This window comes from Chelon labrosus (genome assembly GCF_963514085.1).
Source record: "Chelon labrosus genome assembly, chromosome: 12".
Lineage (NCBI taxonomy): Eukaryota > Metazoa > Chordata > Actinopteri > Mugiliformes > Mugilidae > Chelon > Chelon labrosus.
The window spans coordinates 4,469,455-4,489,361 of NC_140345.1; the positions used below are offsets into that span (position 1 = coordinate 4,469,455).

The 19,907-nt window shown below is 38.5% G+C and overlaps 1 pseudogene across 1 annotated transcript; it reads left to right on the plus strand.

Annotated features, from left to right (window-relative positions):
• Window positions 1–241: 241 nt before the first annotated feature.
• On the plus strand, window positions 242–13,866 carry LOC311497502 (sialic acid-binding Ig-like lectin 13; annotated as a pseudogene). Its single transcript has 6 exons — window positions 242–281; window positions 1,290–1,628; window positions 1,777–2,088; window positions 8,363–8,701; window positions 8,835–9,146; window positions 13,161–13,866. The product of its transcript is annotated as a sialic acid-binding Ig-like lectin 13 (transcript).
• The last annotated feature ends 6,041 nt before the right edge of the window (window positions 13,867–19,907 follow it).

Sequence of the window (19,907 nt, forward strand, 5' to 3'; positions counted from 1 at the left end):
ATAGATAGTCCTAAATAGCGTTATATTAGACAGGGAGAGAGAGAGATACAGATAAGATATAGTTATATATATCTAATATAAACCTATAGCCGAAAACTATACACGCACTTCTGACTATATATAGTCACACTACTAAACCATGATACCAAGAGCAAAAGAAAATAGTTGATGTAAGCGCTGAAACATAAACATTAGTGCAAATTAGCGACGGTCCACAGAGTGTAGTAGTGACGTAATCAAAATGGTCCAACGACAACTGAGTGCCACTAACGGGATTAGTGGTACACTGTGAAATCACCGCTCTTTCGTTATTGAAGCAAGGGATCGATTCCCATTGGTTCATTTTTTATTATTTATTTTATTGTTATATGCATATCATTTTCTTATAATAAACTTTAAACCACATATCCATATAACGTAGTCGAATAGGAATGTGCATGGCAAATCAAGTCCCACACAAGCATGAACCAGTAAGACACGTCTCCATTGCACTACATTTTATTGTCCACTAGATGCAAAAAAATAGAGCACAATGTCACTGAAGCTTCGAGTAATGAACCTTTTTTTGAATCACGTGTCGAGGCTTCAACAAAGCCTCGATTGCCCATCACTAATTACAGACACAAAAAATCAATGCATCACACATTATGTGGTTAAGAGCTACAGCTGCCTGTGATTATACACTTGGCCAGTAGGTGGTTTCATGTGCACATGAAGCTTCGAGAGATGAACCCTTTCTCGAACCAGTTGGCTGAAGTGGTTCGATGCCTCATGAGGCTTCATCTCGCCATCACTAGCGATAACCCGCTTCAGTGCTCAGCCGTCTCTGTGTTTTGTTCCCGTAGTTTCTCTCTCCAATCTCTCGCCACAACCCGCTACTCTCTTTTGTTTCTTTCTTCTTTTTTTTTTTTTCCGGGTTCCACCTCGCTCCTTCCCCTCTTCTCGTCACTTCCCCACCTCTCACCAATCACCACAGGTGGCACTAATTGACACCCACAACAACCAATCAGGTGCAAAGCCAACAAAATAAAGGAGCAATCTGCATTTTTTCTTTCTTTTGCAGTCTTAGTTACGAAATATTGTTAAAACTTCATTTTAACTTATTTGCACATTTACCAGATATACATTTTAACACATAAATTTATAGTCAGCAACTATATAAGGGAAGATCTAATTGATATTATCCCTTTTTTTTTGTTTTCCACCAGGCTACAACTCATTACCACTAGACTGCTGCTGAGAACTACTGTTTCCTTTTCTTCTTTCTAAACTGTGTGTTTGTGTTTCAGGTGTCCAGTGTGGACACTGGAGAGTCAATATGCCTCCGACTATAGAGGTTCTGAGAGAATCCTGTGTTACCATCCCCTGCTCCTTTGACACAGAGAGCACATACAACAACTATTTAGATCAGACATGTAAAGCAGTATGGAGAAGGAAAAGTAATGATGAAGTTGTGTTTGATAGTAAAACTAGAAGAAATGGAAAATTGATGGGAGTACTGACAGACAGAGACTGCACCACAACCCTGAATAACATGGTTTCTGATGACACATATTACTTCACACTTGAATGTGAGAATAAGTTGAAATACAGCTTCAGAATGGCCCCAATAAAGATTTTTGCCAATGGTAAACTTTTATATTAATTTTTGAAAGCTATGTTGATTTTTATTTTTTAATTCCCAATTATTCAGTATCATCCACTTACAGATGTGTAACACATCAGTCTTAAATGCCTGATTATCTATTGACTGGTCCAACTGTTCCTTCCTACCAGCTGATCCTCCTTCACCCACTCTGACTCCGTCCACACTGGAGGTGGAGGAGGGAACCTCAGTGAGTCTGACGTGCTCTGCTCCAGCTCCCTGTCTGTCTCATCCTCCAACTCTGACATGGAGCCCCAGACTGGGTGACAGTCAGGAGACACTGCAGGAGAATCAGGACAAAACTAAAGTCCAGACCTCTGTTCTGACCTTCACTGCTTCTCACCTCCATCATGGACAGAACATCTCCTGCACTGCTGTATACAGGAAACAAGATGGCAGCAATCAATCAAGCAGCAGTAAAACTTCAGCACTTACTGTTTCATGTGAGTTCATTTCTAACATTAAATCTCATCAGTAGCACTTTAACTAATAATCATTTAGTTTTAAACCAGTTTAAATTTAATCCTCTTTGTCACTTTGAATAAACAGGTTATAGAAAGATGGCGTCTGAGCCTAGAAAATGGTAATGGGAATGTTTGATCAATATATGAGCTCAGTACAAACTATGGTTAGGTGCAGCCCTAGGTTGAATCTGTGTCTTTGGGAACAAACTACCTCCATGTAGATGGAGATGAATTTCAGTCTCTGAACTGAACTGTGTCCTCCAGACTCCAGTGTTTTTTTCCTATTACAAATGTCATAATTTACATTAAATCATTGCAACCATAATAACATTTATTACTTTTTTTTCAGATTCACCTAAAGACATCACAGTGTCCATCAGTCCCTCTGGTCCAGTACCAGAGAACAGAATTGTGACTCTGTCTTGCAGTAGTAATGCCAACCCAGCAGTAAGGAGCTACACCTGGTACAGAGCTGACAGAGACCAGGAGACTTTGATTGGGACTGGACACATTTTAAACATTGAAGCCTCTAAATTCAGCAGTCCTTTTTTCTGCAAGGCTGAGAATGATCTTGGAGTTGGACGATCCACAGACACACAAATAGATGTTCAGTGTATGCATTAAATTTCATACTTATCTGTTTTACATATTCTTTATAGAAAGCAACTTCCATAGTATTCAAATCTTTAGATCCTGTATATAATATGCAGTTCTTGTTCCTCATTTTTCAGATTCACCTAAAGACACCACAGTGTACATCAGTCCCTCTGGTCCAGTACCAGAGAACAGAAATGTGACTCTGACCTGCAGTAGTACTGCCAACCCAGCAGTAAGGAGCTACACCTGGTACAGAGCTGACAGAGACCAGGAGACTTTGATTGGGACTGGACACATTTTAAACATTGAAGCCTCTAAAGTCAGCAGTCCTTTTTTCTGCAAGGCTGAGAATGATCTTGGAGTTGGACAATCCACAGACGCACAAATAGATGTTCAGTGTATGAAATATATTTTACACTCAACTGTTTCACATATTTTTTATGGAAAAACAATATTTTAATTCAGCCACAATATAACAATTGGTGTCACCATTCCCTATTTGTTACAACACAGAGATTAGACCTCATGACAATGTAACACACAGTATATACTAATACTATGCACCTCTTACTTCTCATTGTCCAGTTTCACCTAAAGACATCACAGTGTCCATCAGTCCCTCTGGTCCAGTTCCAGAGAATAGATATGTGACTCTGACCTGCAGTAGTACTGCCAACCCAGCAGTAAGGAACTACACCTGGTACAGAGCTGACAGAGACCAGGAGACTTTCATTGGGACTGGACACATTTTAAACATTGAAGCCTCTAAAGTCAGCAGTCCTTTTTTCTGCAAGGCTGAGAATGATCTTGGAGTTGGACGATCCACAGACACACAAATAGATGTTCAGTGTATGTATCAAAAAATGAAAGCTTTATTTTTTCAGAAATAAACATGACATATACAGTGTTCCCTCGTTTATCGCGGGGTTTACGTTCCAGACTCCCCCCGTGAACAGTGAGAATCCGCGAAGTAGCGACCACATATTTATTTTATTATTTGTACTGTTTTACATGTATTTATTTAATTAATTATACTGTTGTAAGTGTATTTTAAACCTTTATGAACCCTTCCCGCACTCTTATTAACCTTTCCCATACTCATAAATACTTTCTACACTCTTAAACATACATACGTAATAATTTTACTGCAAAGATAATTAAAATAACAAATCCATATACGCCGTGGAATTCAGCGTTCAATCAAGCTCTAACACAACCAACCATGACACGCGCTCTCCATTGTAACTCGCCAGTCATTGTCTACCAGTACTATTTTTTTCTTTTAATGTGTTTTGATAATTTTTAACTTTTTAAGTTTTTTAGGATAGAAAATGCTATAGTTTATTATTTTAATTATTTCCGCAGTAAAATATTAAAATGTTAAAAAAAAAAAAAAAATGTACTGCCCTTTCCTGCAATACTGTATTATGTATTGAAACGCATTGCATCGTATGTGTCTACAGTCACACATTTAAAACATGTTCACTGCAGTTCGTCCACAGATCCTGGCCTCATCTCACTGCACCAAAACTGAAAGTCAGGTCACCTGTTCCTGTGAGACTGTGGGAAACCCTTATCCTACTTTGCACTGGTATTTGGATGGGAGACCTGTCAATCAATCTGGAGAGTTTTTAATCAGCAGTGAGTCTTTATATGACACAGGCCTGAGGAGCTTCATCACTATCAATCAACTAAAGGAGAGGAGTCTTTCCACCTTGCTCTGTCACAGTTTCAACTCTCTGGGATCTGCCAGGCAGCATTTTGGTGAGCATCAAATCAGTGCAGATTGAATACTTTTATTCTTAGGTTTTGATCTGTTTTTTGTTCACATTCTCTGATTTCTCTTGGCAGGATTTGAGCTGCATTGTGACATTGGACATTACAGTGGAGTTCTTCCTTGGGCTCTTGCTGGTGGATTTTTCATTTCCAGTGTCTTCTTTACAATCTGCATAGTGTTCCTTTGGTATGTTTTGTTGATTCAATATGAAAACTCTGCTGATGTTTTCAGAACAAACCATTGACATCTTTTTTGTTTTATCCCAGCAAAACCCAGAGGAACGTGAAGCCCAATGAAGAGGACAGAACTTACATGTCACTGGATCGTAGAAACGTCACAGAGTCTTCAGAGTACGGCGTCATTACCCAAAGACCTAAATGAGAATAATGATCAGAAGCTTTACTGAATGATTTCTTGTATTTCTGCATTGATTACATGGAGTCAAAAGTTCCTCTTTCTGTCAGTTTGATCTTTCCTGTAATGTCTTAAATAGCTACTGAGTGTCTAGGAGTCAGTTTTCTACAGGGGGGTTGAGCATCAACTATGAGCAGCTCTTCAGTGTAATTTAAAGAAGTACTCTCCTCTGGTTTTAACTTCATCACAGATTTACTGATTTATCTTTCTAGAACATCTCCTGTCTCTACAGTAGGGTCACATTAACACTTTGTATTGATGTTGCTCTTCTTTATGAACTGAAGGCTACATAACTCTATGATGTATGGACTTAATTCAGCATGAATATTCCTTGTTTTTGTCTCTTTCACTTTCAATCAGTGTGATTGTATATCTGCTTTTTTTTCTACATTTGTTCTTCATGGTAATAAAATAAAATGAAACCACAAAGTATCTGTGCTCCATCTTAACCTTTACATTTTCTGTCTGGGTTAGGGTTAGGGACGATGGAGGAGACCAAAGACTTCATATTGTTGCAGTCTTTGAGGATGACCTTTGATTTGTTTCATTTAGCTAGGAAACATTACAGCGTCTGACATGAGTGATGGCAAACAGCGTCTTTCAAAAATCAAAAACAGATAAGGAGGTAAATATTGTTAAATTATTAATTAATTTGATGAATAGTTTAATTTCAACAATAAGCCACACAGAGACAAAGTCCATGAAAGACTAATTACTACAATTTCAGCCACATTTGGTAACAAGTACAGTATATTTCATTCTCACACACTCATTAGCATATTTGTACATTTTAGTCATGAATATGTAAGTTATGATATACTTAATGAATAGTATATCAAAGATTAACACAACTTTAAAGTAATATCCAATGATTCTTTGATTTACTGGACAAAACTCTACTTTTTAAACAAGTATCCCTGAATATAACTTTGTGGGATGATAGTAAATCATCTTCTCTGGAGGATTTCTTGAACCCCATTTGTTGAGAACAATCAGCTCCTGCTCAGTTATAACATACATGTGAACCCACTGACATCTAGTGTCAACTTGTCTCATCACCACAAATAAGACTTGGAGCAGGTTATTTACACTGTGTGAGAATGGTTGAAACAAACACTACAGAGAAGGTAGGGAGAAGGCTCACCCAGGACTTCAGGTTACTACAGACTTTGAGGATGACCTTGGATTACTTGAGGTCAAAATAGATTAGTGTCTGAATGTGCTTATTATAAAACAGCAAAGTGTCTGCCATGAGAGACAGGAAAAACCTCTTCCAACTATTAGGAACACATTAAGGATGTGAACAGTAGCAATCATTATCAATTCATCTACAAAATGATCAAAAATAATCCTTTATGAAAAGTGTCTTTTATAATTACTTCCTTGTTTATGTTCAACTAACAGTCCAGCACCTAAAGAAACAACACATTCTTAGAGTTTTAGGGGCTGAAACCATCATAGTTGTTTCTAAACTAAAATAGTTCTCAACAATACTCATAACATCAAGTATTCGACTACATTTCAGAAACAAAGTCCATCAAAGACTAAAATGTTGGTATTATTAGACATTAAAGTGTCGACCATGAGTGAAAGCAAATGTCTTCTTTTGACAATTATAAACAGATTTAGGGATGCAAACATTTATCATCATCTTTGATCAATCTACAGTTAATCTACAAAAGTCAGAAAATGGTCTGTTATGATGATGTCCTTTGTAATTACTGGGTTATTTTATAAGAAAAGACTTCAACATGTAAAGATATTTAGTATAGAAAACAGAGAGAATCGATGTAAGAGTTCCTTTAAATGTTAAATGAAATACAAACTTTATTCAGAATGTAGGCCAATATGATAATGAATGATTAGATAAAGTGACTAATTTAATACCTAAACCACTTTTCAAAGTAGGACAAAGTAAATAACTAGAAAATCTAAATTAAAACTACAAATGATCAAAGACTAAAACTAGTGACAGCTGCACTGATCAGTTCAACAAAACCTTTATTTGATGGCATATCTCCAAGTGTCCAGTTATCAGATCATCAGTCTGGATTCTAAAATAATGGAAACATCCCAGAGCTACTATCAGTCTATTTAATGTCTGCAACAAAGTCAAAGATTCTTCCTCGAACATCATTTCTGAGAGAACTGAATGTCTACAGCAGCTTCAAAGTGAGAAAAAAGGGTGGTCCTGGTGAAATACGTTTCTGATAACAAGTCCATAACATCTCATTCTCTCTCTCTCATTGGTTTCTCTGTCAGTTCCTCATTTTTTAGTCACTTCTTAAACACTTCTTCAAAGTGTAACCTCCCTTCTGAGGAAGCTGGCTTTTCTACAGACCTCATGAAAATGGAAGTTATTCTATCTTTAATGTAGAATAACTGGATATCAAAGATTAATACAAGGTTAATATAATGTCCAATGATCATTTGATTTAGTGGGATCAATCGTCATATTTACAAGCTTGAAGTCAAAGAAAAAGGTCAAACAGTTCCATTGAAGAGGTGAGATCTTTTCTTTTCTAAATGTGACACTGTTAACAGTACTCTGTGTTTTGGAGACTGTTGCTGCTGAGTCTATTAGGAACATGAAACACATGGAATGTGGAACAAGGAATTATATCAAATGTTTGTCATGACTGCTTCCAGCATAGAACTTCCTGTTTTTATTCTCTACTGTCTTTTCATCTTCTGGACATTGCTGAATAAAAGTGGGGAGTCTTTTTCAATGAATATCATTTTGGAGAGCTGAACATTTATCTCTGTAGTGAGATTAGACAGCAACATTGACCTTTTAATGAACTATCATCACCTCAGAGACTTACATTCTCTGTCAAGTCTTTTAAATTAGCACAAATTAATGAATTAATTGTATTTGATCTGATACCTAAAAGAAATTCAGATCTGTTTTAAAATCAAACTTTAATTCGTTGTTTTTCACTTTTTGTCTTAATAGAAATAAAGATTTTTTTTGTTAATATTTTTACATAAAAATAACCAAATATATAGAGAAGAATTTCTTAAATGTCTTTTAACAGCTTAATAGAAGAAATGAACCAAACGTGTTTCGTGTGTAAACTCCAGACTCCTTTAAACTAGACTTTCTCCTGACAAACAAAGATGGCTGGAGCTCTGACTTTCCTTCTCATTGGCTGTTTGCTGCAGGGTGAGTTCAAGTCCATTAACACCTGCTTTGGAAGATTATTTCAAATGACCACAATACTCTTTTGCTAAGTTCAAGCATTCATGCTCATTGTCTCAATGTCTGAGAAAACATCCTTCAAAGTGAGATTTGCTGTAAACTACAAAATAAATCAATGATTTATTATGTGAAGATCTAAAATAACTGAAACCATGGTAACAGTAATGACTTTGTGGAGAGTGAGTATCAGTCATTACCACTAGACTGCTGCTGAGAACTACTGTTTCCTTTTCTTCTTTCTAAACTGTGTGTTTGTGTTTCAGGTGTCCAGTGTGGACAGTGGAGATTCAATATGCCACCGACTATAGAGGTTCTGAGAGGATCCTGTGTGACCATCCCCTGCTCCTTTGATATAGAGAGCTCATATAACAAACATTTAGATCAGACATGTAAAGCAGTATGGAGAAAGAAAAGTAATGATGAAGTTATGTTTGATAGTAAAACTAGAAGAAATGGAGAATTGATGGGAGTACTGACAGACAGAGACTGCACCACAACCCTGAATAACATGGTTTCTGATGACACATATTACTTCAGACTGGAATGTGAGAATCCCTTGAAATGGAACTTCATTGATGACGTAATCAAGATTGTGGCTAAAGGTAAATGTTGATATCTATTGTTATGTTTTGTCTTTTAAAGTTCCCATCATTTAGTTTCATTCAGCTGTAGATTTACTACAAATGAATAATCAATGATTATCTATTGACTGGTCCAACTGTTCCTTCCTACCAGCTGATCCTCCCTCACCCACTCTGACTCCGTCCACACTGGAGGTGGAGGAGGGAACCTCAGTGAGTCTGACATGCTCTGCTCCAGCTCCCTGTCTGTCTCATCCTCCAACTCTGACATGGAGCCCCAGACTGGGTGACAGTCAGGAGACACTGCAGGAGAATCAGGACAAAACTAAAGTCCAGACCTCTGTTCTGACCTTCACTGCTTCTCACCTCCATCATGGACGAGAAATCTCCTGCACTGCTGTCTACAGGAAACAAGATGGCAGCAATCAATCAAGCAGCAGTAAAACTTCAGCACTTACTGTTTCATGTGAGTTCATTTCTAACATTAAATCTCATCAGTAGCACTTTAACTAATAATCATTTAGATTTAAACCAGTTTAAATTGAATCCTCTCTGTCACTTTGAATAAACAGGTTATAGAAAGATGGCGTCTGAGCCTAGAAAATGGTAATGGGAATGTTTGATCAATATATGAACTCAGTACAAACTATGGTTAGGTGCAGCCCTAGGTTGAATCTGTGTCTTTGGGAACAAACTACCTCCATGTAGATGGAGATGAATTTCAGTCTCTGAACTGAACTGTCTCCTCCAGACTGCAGTGTCTCCTGTATCCACCACACTGTTTCACTGATGATCCTTCAAGAACTGACAAACTTTTGTGCTCTAAAATGTGTAGCCATCAGAGATAGACGATATAGATAAAAATGACGATAAATAAACACCAATTCGGCCTAATCTTTCTTCGGCAAGTTTTATCTGAGTTGTTTTTTTGCCGGACTCTTTGGATGAAGTCGACGCTGCTTCTGCATCCTTTGCTCATTTTCTGGCTTTCTTCATATTCTGGTTTGTGCTTGTGTTTGAGGTGGTGGAACAAATTAGCGGTGTTACTGTCCTTTTTATGCACTATTTGTTTGCAAACCTTGCATGCTGTAATTTGCTGCTCCATCAGACTTTTTAACCCCTTCATGCCAAGTGTCGCGTATTCGGGATGCACTGTTTCCCTTCAGACTGCAGCCGAAATAACGCATCTAATACTCCAATGTCGGTTTGTGCAGATTCAAAAAATTCCTAGGAACATTTTGCAAGCACTAGTTTCTCGTAGGACCGGCCGGAGTGGTAAGCAAAAATACAAATATTTAATTTGTTGGGCTGCGAGTGTGTCGCGCACATATATCTATGGGAATTTATCGTTTTTATCGTGGGATGACATATGCTTACCGTCAGGAATGTTTTTGACGATATATTGTAAACGATGAAATATCGCACATCCCTAGTAGCCATACATAACACTACCAAGATTACTTTGTGTATTCCTCCAAAATTCAAGAAAAACACATTCCTGCTAAAAATAGAATAACTGTAGCCCATTAATGTAGGCTGTTAAATGACTTGTCAGTGGTATAATATTTATTTGTTTATTTGTTTATTCATTTCTATTACAAATAGGCCCTATCATAATTTACATTAAACGGTTGCACCCATAATGACATTTATTACTTATTTTTCAGATTCACCTAAAGACACCACAGTGTCCATCAGTCCCTCTGGTCCAGTACCAGAGAACAGAACTGTGACTCTGACCTGCAGTAGTACTGCCAACCCAGCAGTAAGGAGCTACACCTGGTACAGAGCTGACAGAGACCAGGAGACTTTGATTGGGACTGGACACATTTTAAACATTGAAGCATCTAAAGTCAGCAGTCCTTTTTTCTGCAAGGCTGAGAATGATCTTGGAGTTGGACGATCCACAGACACACAAATAGATGTTCAGTGTATGCATTAAATTCCACATGTATCTGTTTCACATATTCTAACTGGAAGAACAATGTTTTAAGTTAAATGAAACATCCAATAGAACCCAATTGCAGGACACAGGGATTAGGCAGGAGTAGGAAACAAAACAAAGTTATTGAAAACTTGAATGATTAAAAAAGGCGCTACTGTTGAGAGACAGCATAATCTAAGAACACAAATCCAAAAAATGAAACGAACCAAAACAAAGATCAAAACCAAGACTTGCGCTTCGTCATGTTCCTAATACAAATCGGGTAACATATCAGATGACTTGACAGAGAACAAAGGGAATGGCAGGGCTCAAACTGAAAACAAGGAGTAGAAAATAATCCAGAGAGTCAGAGTTTAGGTGGGCAACTGGGAGGATGGGCAGAGAGTTGAGCCCGCTCGCGAGGTTGACCAAAAAGGCAACCTGGAGACCGCGCGGAGAGGAGAAGCCACTTGGGTGGGCGACCTGGAGGTCAGGCAGACAAGAGAAGATGCTCAGGAGGGCGACTGGGAGGCCAGGCAGACAGGAGAGGATGCTCGGGAGAGACGTCGGACAACTCAGGAGTTGCAGGAAGTGAAGAAGGTGAAGGTGGTGAATAGCCATCAGACAACCCAGGAGCTGGAGGAGCTGAAGGAGCAGAAGGAGCAGAAGGAGCAAAAGGGGCATCGGAAACCAGACCAGATCAAACAGGATCAGAGAGTACCTCAAAAACAGGTTCAGAGACGACCTCGGCAACAGGAACAGGTTTAGAGCTGTCGTTCGAAAACAATAACAGCACCAGGAACAGAGCTGTTCTCAGAAACAGAAACAACATCAGAGAAGGTCCCCTGGAAGAGGAACTGGAGCAAGAATAAGATCAGAGGCGTCCTCAGAAACAGGAATAGGACCAGAGATGGCGCTCGAAACAGGAAAAGGATCCAACTCCTCCTCTGGAACAGGAACTGAGACAACGCACACAGTAGTCCCGGACACACGGGATGGAGTCTCTGATCCCGGAGCCCTGGAGGCACCAGCAGAATGGATCCGTGGTGCAGGCGTGGGCCGGGCGTTGAACAACCAGAGTGCAGGCATGGGTAGGGAAGCAAACGTCCATGGCACTGGACTTAAATCAACTACCAACTCAGGAGCTGTCTGGAACATGGGGATGGTCTCAGACGTGCAAACACAAAGGAAGTCACCAGACCGGAACACGAGGATGGTCGGAAATCGCAAGACGGGGATATTGGGAGATCAGGAAAGACAGATATTGAGACATTTTGCTGGGAATTAGCAGGTTGGTCTCCACTAGGCCAGAGAACCACTGGCATGTGGTAGGCAGGCCAGCGTTCCACAGACTGCCGGCTATAGGGCCTGCCATTATTTTGTCCATGAGGGCTGTGCCTCCCTGACGGTGTATTTTATTGCAAGCCGAGTGCCTCCAAAAAGAGGCCCAAACTCTGGCATGAGCCATGGCTTAAAATCCAACATTTGGTCCAAACAGGCCAAAACCACTTGCCTTTTTTCCTGGGTATTAACATAAAAAAACTGTGACTGCTGGGCTCATGATGGTTGAGTCATTCTGTCACGGTTTCTGTTGACGTTGGACCCAAATGCAGGACACAGGGATGAGGCAGGAGTAGATAGTAGATAACAAAACAAATTTAATGAAAACTTATGAATGATAACAAAGGCGCTTCTGCTGAGAGGCAGGGTAATGCAACAAAAAAAAACAAAAAAAACAAGTAAGAACCAAAACCAAGACAAAACCTAAGGAACATGGGGAAGCATGAGTCTAAGACAAACAGGGTAACACAGCAGAGCAGAACAGAGGTAACATAGCGGATGGCTCGAAAGAGAACAAAGGGAATGGCAGGGCTATTTATAGACATGGTCGGAGGAATGACGAGATACAGGTTAAACAAATGAGGGAGGAGCACAAAATGATCAAAGGGAGGGGAAACAAAGTAAGATAAGACAAGAAACACCAAGGAAGAAATATGTAAAATAAAAACAGGAAACACAAAGAAAACCAAACAGGGTTACAGGAAATGCTCAAATCTCAGAACCATGACAGTATTACTGTTATTTGATTGTTACATACCAGATTTTAGACCTGATGACAATGTAACACACAGTATATACCAGTAATACGCACCTCTTGCTCCCCATTTATCAGATTCACCTAAAGACATCACAGTGTCCATCAGTCCCTCTGGTCCAGTACCAGAGGACAGAAATGTGACTCTGACCTGCAGTAGTACTGCCAACCCAGCAGTAAGGAGCTACACCTGGTACAGAGCTGACAGAGACCAGGAGACTTTGATTGGGACTGGACACATTTTAAACATTGAAGCCTCTAAAGTCAGCAGTCCTTTTTTCTGCAAGGCTGAGAATGATCTTGGAGTTGGACGATCCACCAACAGACAAATAGATGTTCAGTGTAAGTATCAAAAAATAAAAGCTTTATTTTTTCAGAAATAAACATGACATATATTTTGTATTGAAACACACTGCATCATATGTGTCTACAGTCACACATTTAAAACATGTCCATTGCAGTTCCTCCACAGATCCTGGCCTCATCTCACTGCACCAAAACTGAAAGTCAGGTCACCTGTTCCTGTGAGACTGTGGGAAACCCTTCTCCTGCTTTACACTGGTATTTGGATGGGAGACCTGTCAATCAATCTGGAGAGTTTTTAATCAGCAGTGAGTCTCTAAATGACACAGGCCTGAGGAGCTTCATCACTGTCTGAGAGGAGTCTTTCCACCTTGCTCTGTCACAGCTTCAACTCTCTGGGATCTGCCAGGCGGCAGCTTGGTGAGCATCAAATCAGTGCAGAGTGAATACTTTTATTCTTGGGTTTTGATCTGGTTTTTGTTCACATTCTCTGATTTCTCTTGGCAGATTTTGAGCTGCACTGTGACGTTGGACATTACAGTGGAGTTCTTCCTTGGGCTCTTGCTCGTGGATTTTTCATTTCCAGTGTCTTCTTTATGATCTGCATAGTGTTCCTTTGGTATGATTTAACATGGTTGTTGATTCAGTATGAAAACTCTGCTGATGTTTTCAGAACAAACCATTGACATCTGTTTTGTTTTATCCCAGCAAAACCCAGAGGAACGTGAAGCCGAATGAAGAGGACAGAACTTACATGTCACTGGATCGTAGAAACGTCACAGAGTCTTCAGAGTACGGCGTCATTACCCAAAGATCTAAATGAGAATAATGATCAGAAGCTTTACTGAATGATTTCTTGTATTTCTGCATTGATTATATGGAGTCAAAAGTTCCTCTTTCTGTCAGTTTGATCTTTCCTGTAATGTCTTAAATAGCTGCTGAGTGTCTAGGAGTCAGTTTTCTACAGGAGGGTTGAGCATCAACTATGAGCAGCTCTTCAGTGTAATTTAAAGAAGTACTCTCCTCTGGTTTTAACTTCATCACAGATTTACTGATTTATTTTTCTAGTAATATCTGAGGTGGCTGTGGTTTTACTTTTAGTGAAGTGTAAATGATCTCCATCCTCACTTTAAGACTTGAACATCTCCAGTCTCTACAGTAGGGTCACATTAACACTTTGTATTGATGTTGCTCTTCTTTATGAACTGAAGGCTACATAACTCCATGATGTATTGACTTAATTCAACATGAATATTTCTTGTTTTTGTCTTTCACTTTGAATCAGTGTGATTGTAAATCTGCTTTTATTTCTATATTTGTTCTTCATGGTAATAAAATAAAATGAAACCACAAAGTATCTGTGCTCCATCTTAACCTTTACATTTGCTGTCTGTTAGTGAATAAAAATAATAGAAGGCAATCATAAAGAGAAAATCTGCTGCACTGCTGTCTACAAGACTCCAGATGGCAGCACTGAGCACAATCTTGCTAAACACATCACCCTCAGTAAAATAGGAAAAGAAACAAGCATTTATGAAGAATAATCACTTACACACTGTTAAAGTGAATATCTTCATGTCAAGCACATATTTAAAGCAGAATGATGACCAGTAAACCCTCTGGTGAAGCTGACCTGAGTACAGCACCATGTACTTCATTAAATCAATGTAAGAGCTAAACAGAAAGTTAAAGAAACAAAAAGACACGACAATATGTAGAGTGTTACTGTTCAATAATACCAACATGTTTAGTGTTGATAATGCTTCCCTTGATATTAGTTGGAGGTATGATAGTAACAAATCTTTAACAACAGTCTCCTGCTCAGTGAACCATAAGAATGAACACACTGTCATCTCGTGTTAACTTGTCTCATCACAACAAAAGAAACTTTCATCTGATAGTTTCAGCTTCATTAACTGAATTGAAGATTAGAGAAGATTATCGCAGTCTTTGAGGTGATTTGCTTCATTCAGCTAGGAAACATTACAGCGTCTGACATGAGTGATGGCAAACAGCTTCTTTCAAAAATTAAAAACAGATTAAGGAATCAAATATTGTTAAATTACTAATTAATTTGATGAACAGTTGAATTTCAACAATAAGCCACAAAGTACGGAGGCCGAGAGAGCTCAACGAACTGCAACTTTAGAAAACACACGCAAATAGACTTACAACACCAGTAAATATAGAAACGCGCTGCAAACACAGAAACGCGCTGCAAATACAGAAATGGCTGCAAATTCACACAGCGGAAATGTTTCCAGAGGACCCTAAAAAGCGATGGACATCGTTTGCTCAAACCCTGATCCTCCGAGGAGTTAATAACTACTTCTCGGCAGTGTTTGAGGTTTTGGTCCATTTTGACCATTTTAAATACAAATAATACAAGTACCTGTGTGTTCACATCAACAACAAACTGGACTGGACACACAACACAAACGCCCTGTACAAGAAGGGCCAAATTCATCTCCACCTGCTTAGACCACTGAGGTCCTTTGGAGTGTGCAGAACACTGCTCAGGACTTTTTATGACTCTGTGGTGGCTTCTGCCATCCTGTATGCAGTGGTCTGCTGGAGCAGTGGGAGTTCAGAGAAGGACAGGCAGTGACTCAACAAGCTGGTCAGACTCTCTGGCCAGCTTGAAGCCAACTTCAAGTATTCAAATCTTTAGATCACAGATGTATACCCAGTATATACTAATATAATGCAATTCATGCTCCCCATTTTTCAGATTCACCTAAAGATATCACAGTGTCGATCAATTCAATTCAATTCAATTTTATTTATATAGCGTCAATAACAATACAAATTGTCAAAACCCGGCCTGAAACCCCCAGAGCAAGCCTGAAGGCGACGGTGGCAAGGAAAAACTCCCTTTTAACAGGAAGAAACCTTGAGCAGAACCCAGCTCATATGGAGGGACCCATCTGCCTAAGGCCAGCCGGGTACAGACAGCAGGCTTGTGCACAATTCAGAATTGAATTGAGAATGACTCCTAAATTCCAATTCAATTCTTGAATTTGAATTGAATTTGAATTGATGTCAAAAACAGGATCTAGAATTACAATTCGAATTTGAATTAAAGGAAGCAGAATTGCAATTCAATACAAATTCAAAGAAATTCATATACATAAGTGAAGTGTTTAACAATGAAGCTTTACAATATATGTCAGATATGATTTCATTACATATTCTATAAATGATATTAGTTTGAACTACTTGTACAGATTACATTAACAGGAAATGTTTTCCCCCCAGCAATGAATGTTAAAAGCTCTAGTCACAGAACACAAAATTAAGTTTGATTTATTGGAATTGTAATTTTGTGGAACACAATGGAATGTGACTAAATATCCCAGAATGCTTTGCTTTAACCAAGTATTTAAAATGGTTGCCAAACAATTTGAGGTGGACATTTGTTTGAAAGCTTCTTTTCTACACAATTTGATGGTCAACACCGGACTTTTTAAGTTTCAGAAGTCCCTTACAACTTCAGATTACAAACGTTTATAGATTTAACACCTGTAATAACAGCAACATGGAAAATAATAGCAGGCCTAAAAGGTCATTTGTAAATATCTTGCCATACCAGCTTCCTCTGCACCTGTTGAGAGAATCTTTAGTGTTGCAGGAAAGATATTCAGACCAGAACGGTGCAGACTCAATGATAAAACATTTGAGGAGCTATTGAGAATTAGATGCAACAGTGTTGCTCAATGAGTTTTGCATTGGAATAAATTACAACTGCATTTACAACGACTTTGTGTTATTTGATTACTTTGAAATGAAAATAGGGAATTTTTTGAAATATAACTTCTGACTGTAATAGAACTTAAATACAAGACATTATACACAAAATGGTTACTGTATTTCAGACTATAAAATGTAAAAGTAAACCGGTAGTGAATCAAGGTTTTTGTACAAGTCTCAGTGGGCTTAAGGGTGGGGTTAGAGGAATGAGGAAGAGCAAAGGTGGAAGTGGGTGCATGTCCTCCTTCATCATGATGACCAACTCGATTTGGCTGGTCACTGTCACCTCAGAGGATGATGAAGAAAGGCCCAGTTGGCCCATGGATTCGAACCCGGGACCTTCTTGCTGTGAGGCCAAATATAATTAAGATGATGTAATACCAGCTGTCTACTGGTACAGACAGTGTGGCAGACGTGGAGGAGGCATCACAGGTGGGTGTTACGACTCCTTAGATGTTTTACAGGCAAGGACACATAAACACAACAATCAAAATAAATGATGCCAGAGTTTGTGTGGTGAAGAAAAGAAAAATGCTTTATAGCAACACTACTAATACAAAAACACAATTGTGGAGGAGAGTGAGATGGTGCAGTTGTGCCAAATAATCATAAAAACATACAACAAAACTAGGCCTATACTGAGGCTACAACTGAAACAAAATACAAACAAAAACCTCTCTCTTATCTCTAAAATGGAGCTTAACAAAAATAAATACAAAAGTGGCACCAACCCTAAAACCTAGTGTGTATATACAAGGAAGTACTACATGAATGAGAAAAATGTATGGAGTACTCCAAACTTACCTAATCTCACTTACTCACTCCACAAACCTAGTGTTTAACTACAAAGTTTACCACACAAAGTATTGCACAGAACACGAAACCAACAATGCAGGTAGGCATAGAATAGCAGTCCACGTCAGTGCAGGCATGGTCCTTTTATACGGAACCTGGGGTGATTGGCCAGGTGTGAGCCACAGGTGTATACTCTAATTGGGTTGAGTTAACCTGAGAGGAGTGAGAAGGAGGAGGGGAAGAGGAGAACAGGAGGGAAAAAACACACGTACAAACAGTTCTGCCCCCTGACCCTGCCTGTCACGTAACAGTGGGTATGAGTGGAACCAGTTACTGAAAGAGAGAATCATCTTGTAATAAACATAAATGCACCCTTCCTTCATATCTGAGATAATAAAGTGTTAACGTAGCTGACAGTTGTTTAATTCCCCTGCAGATGTAGAGTCAAAATCATAAATATTTTGTATCTTTAATAGGAGCAGTTATGTAAATAAACCATTATCAATAACTAGTTTATAGTAGGAATAAATAGCAACCATCGAATGTAACAAACCACTTAATAAAAGTATAATCAAGTGATCCAACTACTCTGCTCAACTAAAGTAAAGATCTAAATTTAGTTTCACAATTTTGATTAACTACGTATTTTTAGACATGTAATAAATGTTTTTCTGCTGTAGAGAACTAGCCAAAGCTATACAACAGTTTAAATTGAACACAAGTTACGACAATACCATTTTCTTTAAAAAACGTGAAACGAATTTCTGTAGTATTATTTCAATGAAACAAATTATCATATAGAGTGTGCTATAGCTTAGGTTAACTTACCTCAGGTAATGTGAGGTGGTAGTAGCATCATACCAGGAGCAAGTAGCGAGGCCACCGCGTTTGCCGGCTGTTAGCAGATGGGTTTGTTTTGAGCAATCCATGGTTTTGAGCAAACAACGTAGGGTCCTCTGGAATCATTTCAGTTGTGTGAGTTTTTGAGTTTGCGGCACGTTTCTTTACTTGCATCGCGTTTCTGTATCTGCATCGCGTTTTTGTACTTGCAGGGCATTTCTCTATTTGCAGGGCGTTTCTGTGGTGCTGGTGTTGTGAGTCTATTTGCACGTGTTTTCTAAAATTGCAGTTCATTGAGCTCTCTCGGCCACTGTAACAAAGAGACAAAGTCCATGAAAGACTAATGACTACAATTTCAGCCACATTTGGTAACACAGTATATCCCATTCTCACACTCTCATTAGCATATTTGTACGTTTTAGTCATGAATATGTAAGTTATTATATCCTTAATGAATATCAAAGATTAACACAACTTTAAAATAATATCCAATGATTCTTTGATTTATTTGGACAAAACATCATATTTATCAATCCTGAAGTAAAAGAAAAAGGTCAAACAGGGAGGAGGTGAGATATTCTCTTTCCTCTGTGTTTTGGAGGCTGTTGCTGCTGAGTCTGTTAGAAACATGAAACACGTGTATTTAAAATACAACACTGAAATGAACTGAATCAAATGTTTGTCACGACTGCCTCCAGCATATGACTTCCTGTTTTTATTCTTTAATGTCTCTACAAAACTCTACTTTTTAAACAAGTATCCCTTAATATAACTTTGTGGGATGATAGTAAATCATCTTCTCTGGAGGATTTCTTGAACCACATTTGTTGAGAACAATCAGCTTCTGCTCAGTGATAACATACATGTGAACTCACTGACATCTAGTGTCAACTTGTCTCATCACCACAAATAAGACTTGGAGCAGGTTATTTACACTGTGTGAGAATGGTTGAAACAAACACTACAGAGAAGGTAGGGAGAAGGCTCACCCAGGACTTCAGGTTACTACAGACTTTGAGGATGACCTTGGATTACTTGAGGTCAAAATAGATTAGTGTCTGAATGTGCTTATTATAAAACAGCAAAGTGTCTGCCATGAGAGACAGGAAAAACCTCTTCCAACTATTAGGAACACATTAAGGATGTGAACAATAGAAATCATTATCAATTAATCTACAAAATGATCAAAAATAATCCTTTATGAAAAGTGTCTTTTATAATTACTTCCTTGTTTATGTTCAACTAACAGTCCAGCACCTAAAGAAACAACACATTCTTAGAGTTTTAGGGGCTGAAACCATCATAGTTGTTTCTAAACTAAAATAGTTCTCAACAATACTCATAACATCAAGTATTCGACTACATTTCAGAGACAAAGTACATCAAAGACTAAAACGTTGGTATTATTAGACATTAAAGTGTCGACCATGAGTGAAAGCAAATGTCTTCTTTTGACAATTATAAACAGATTTAGGGATGCAAACATTTACCATCATCTTTGATCAATCTACAGTTAATCT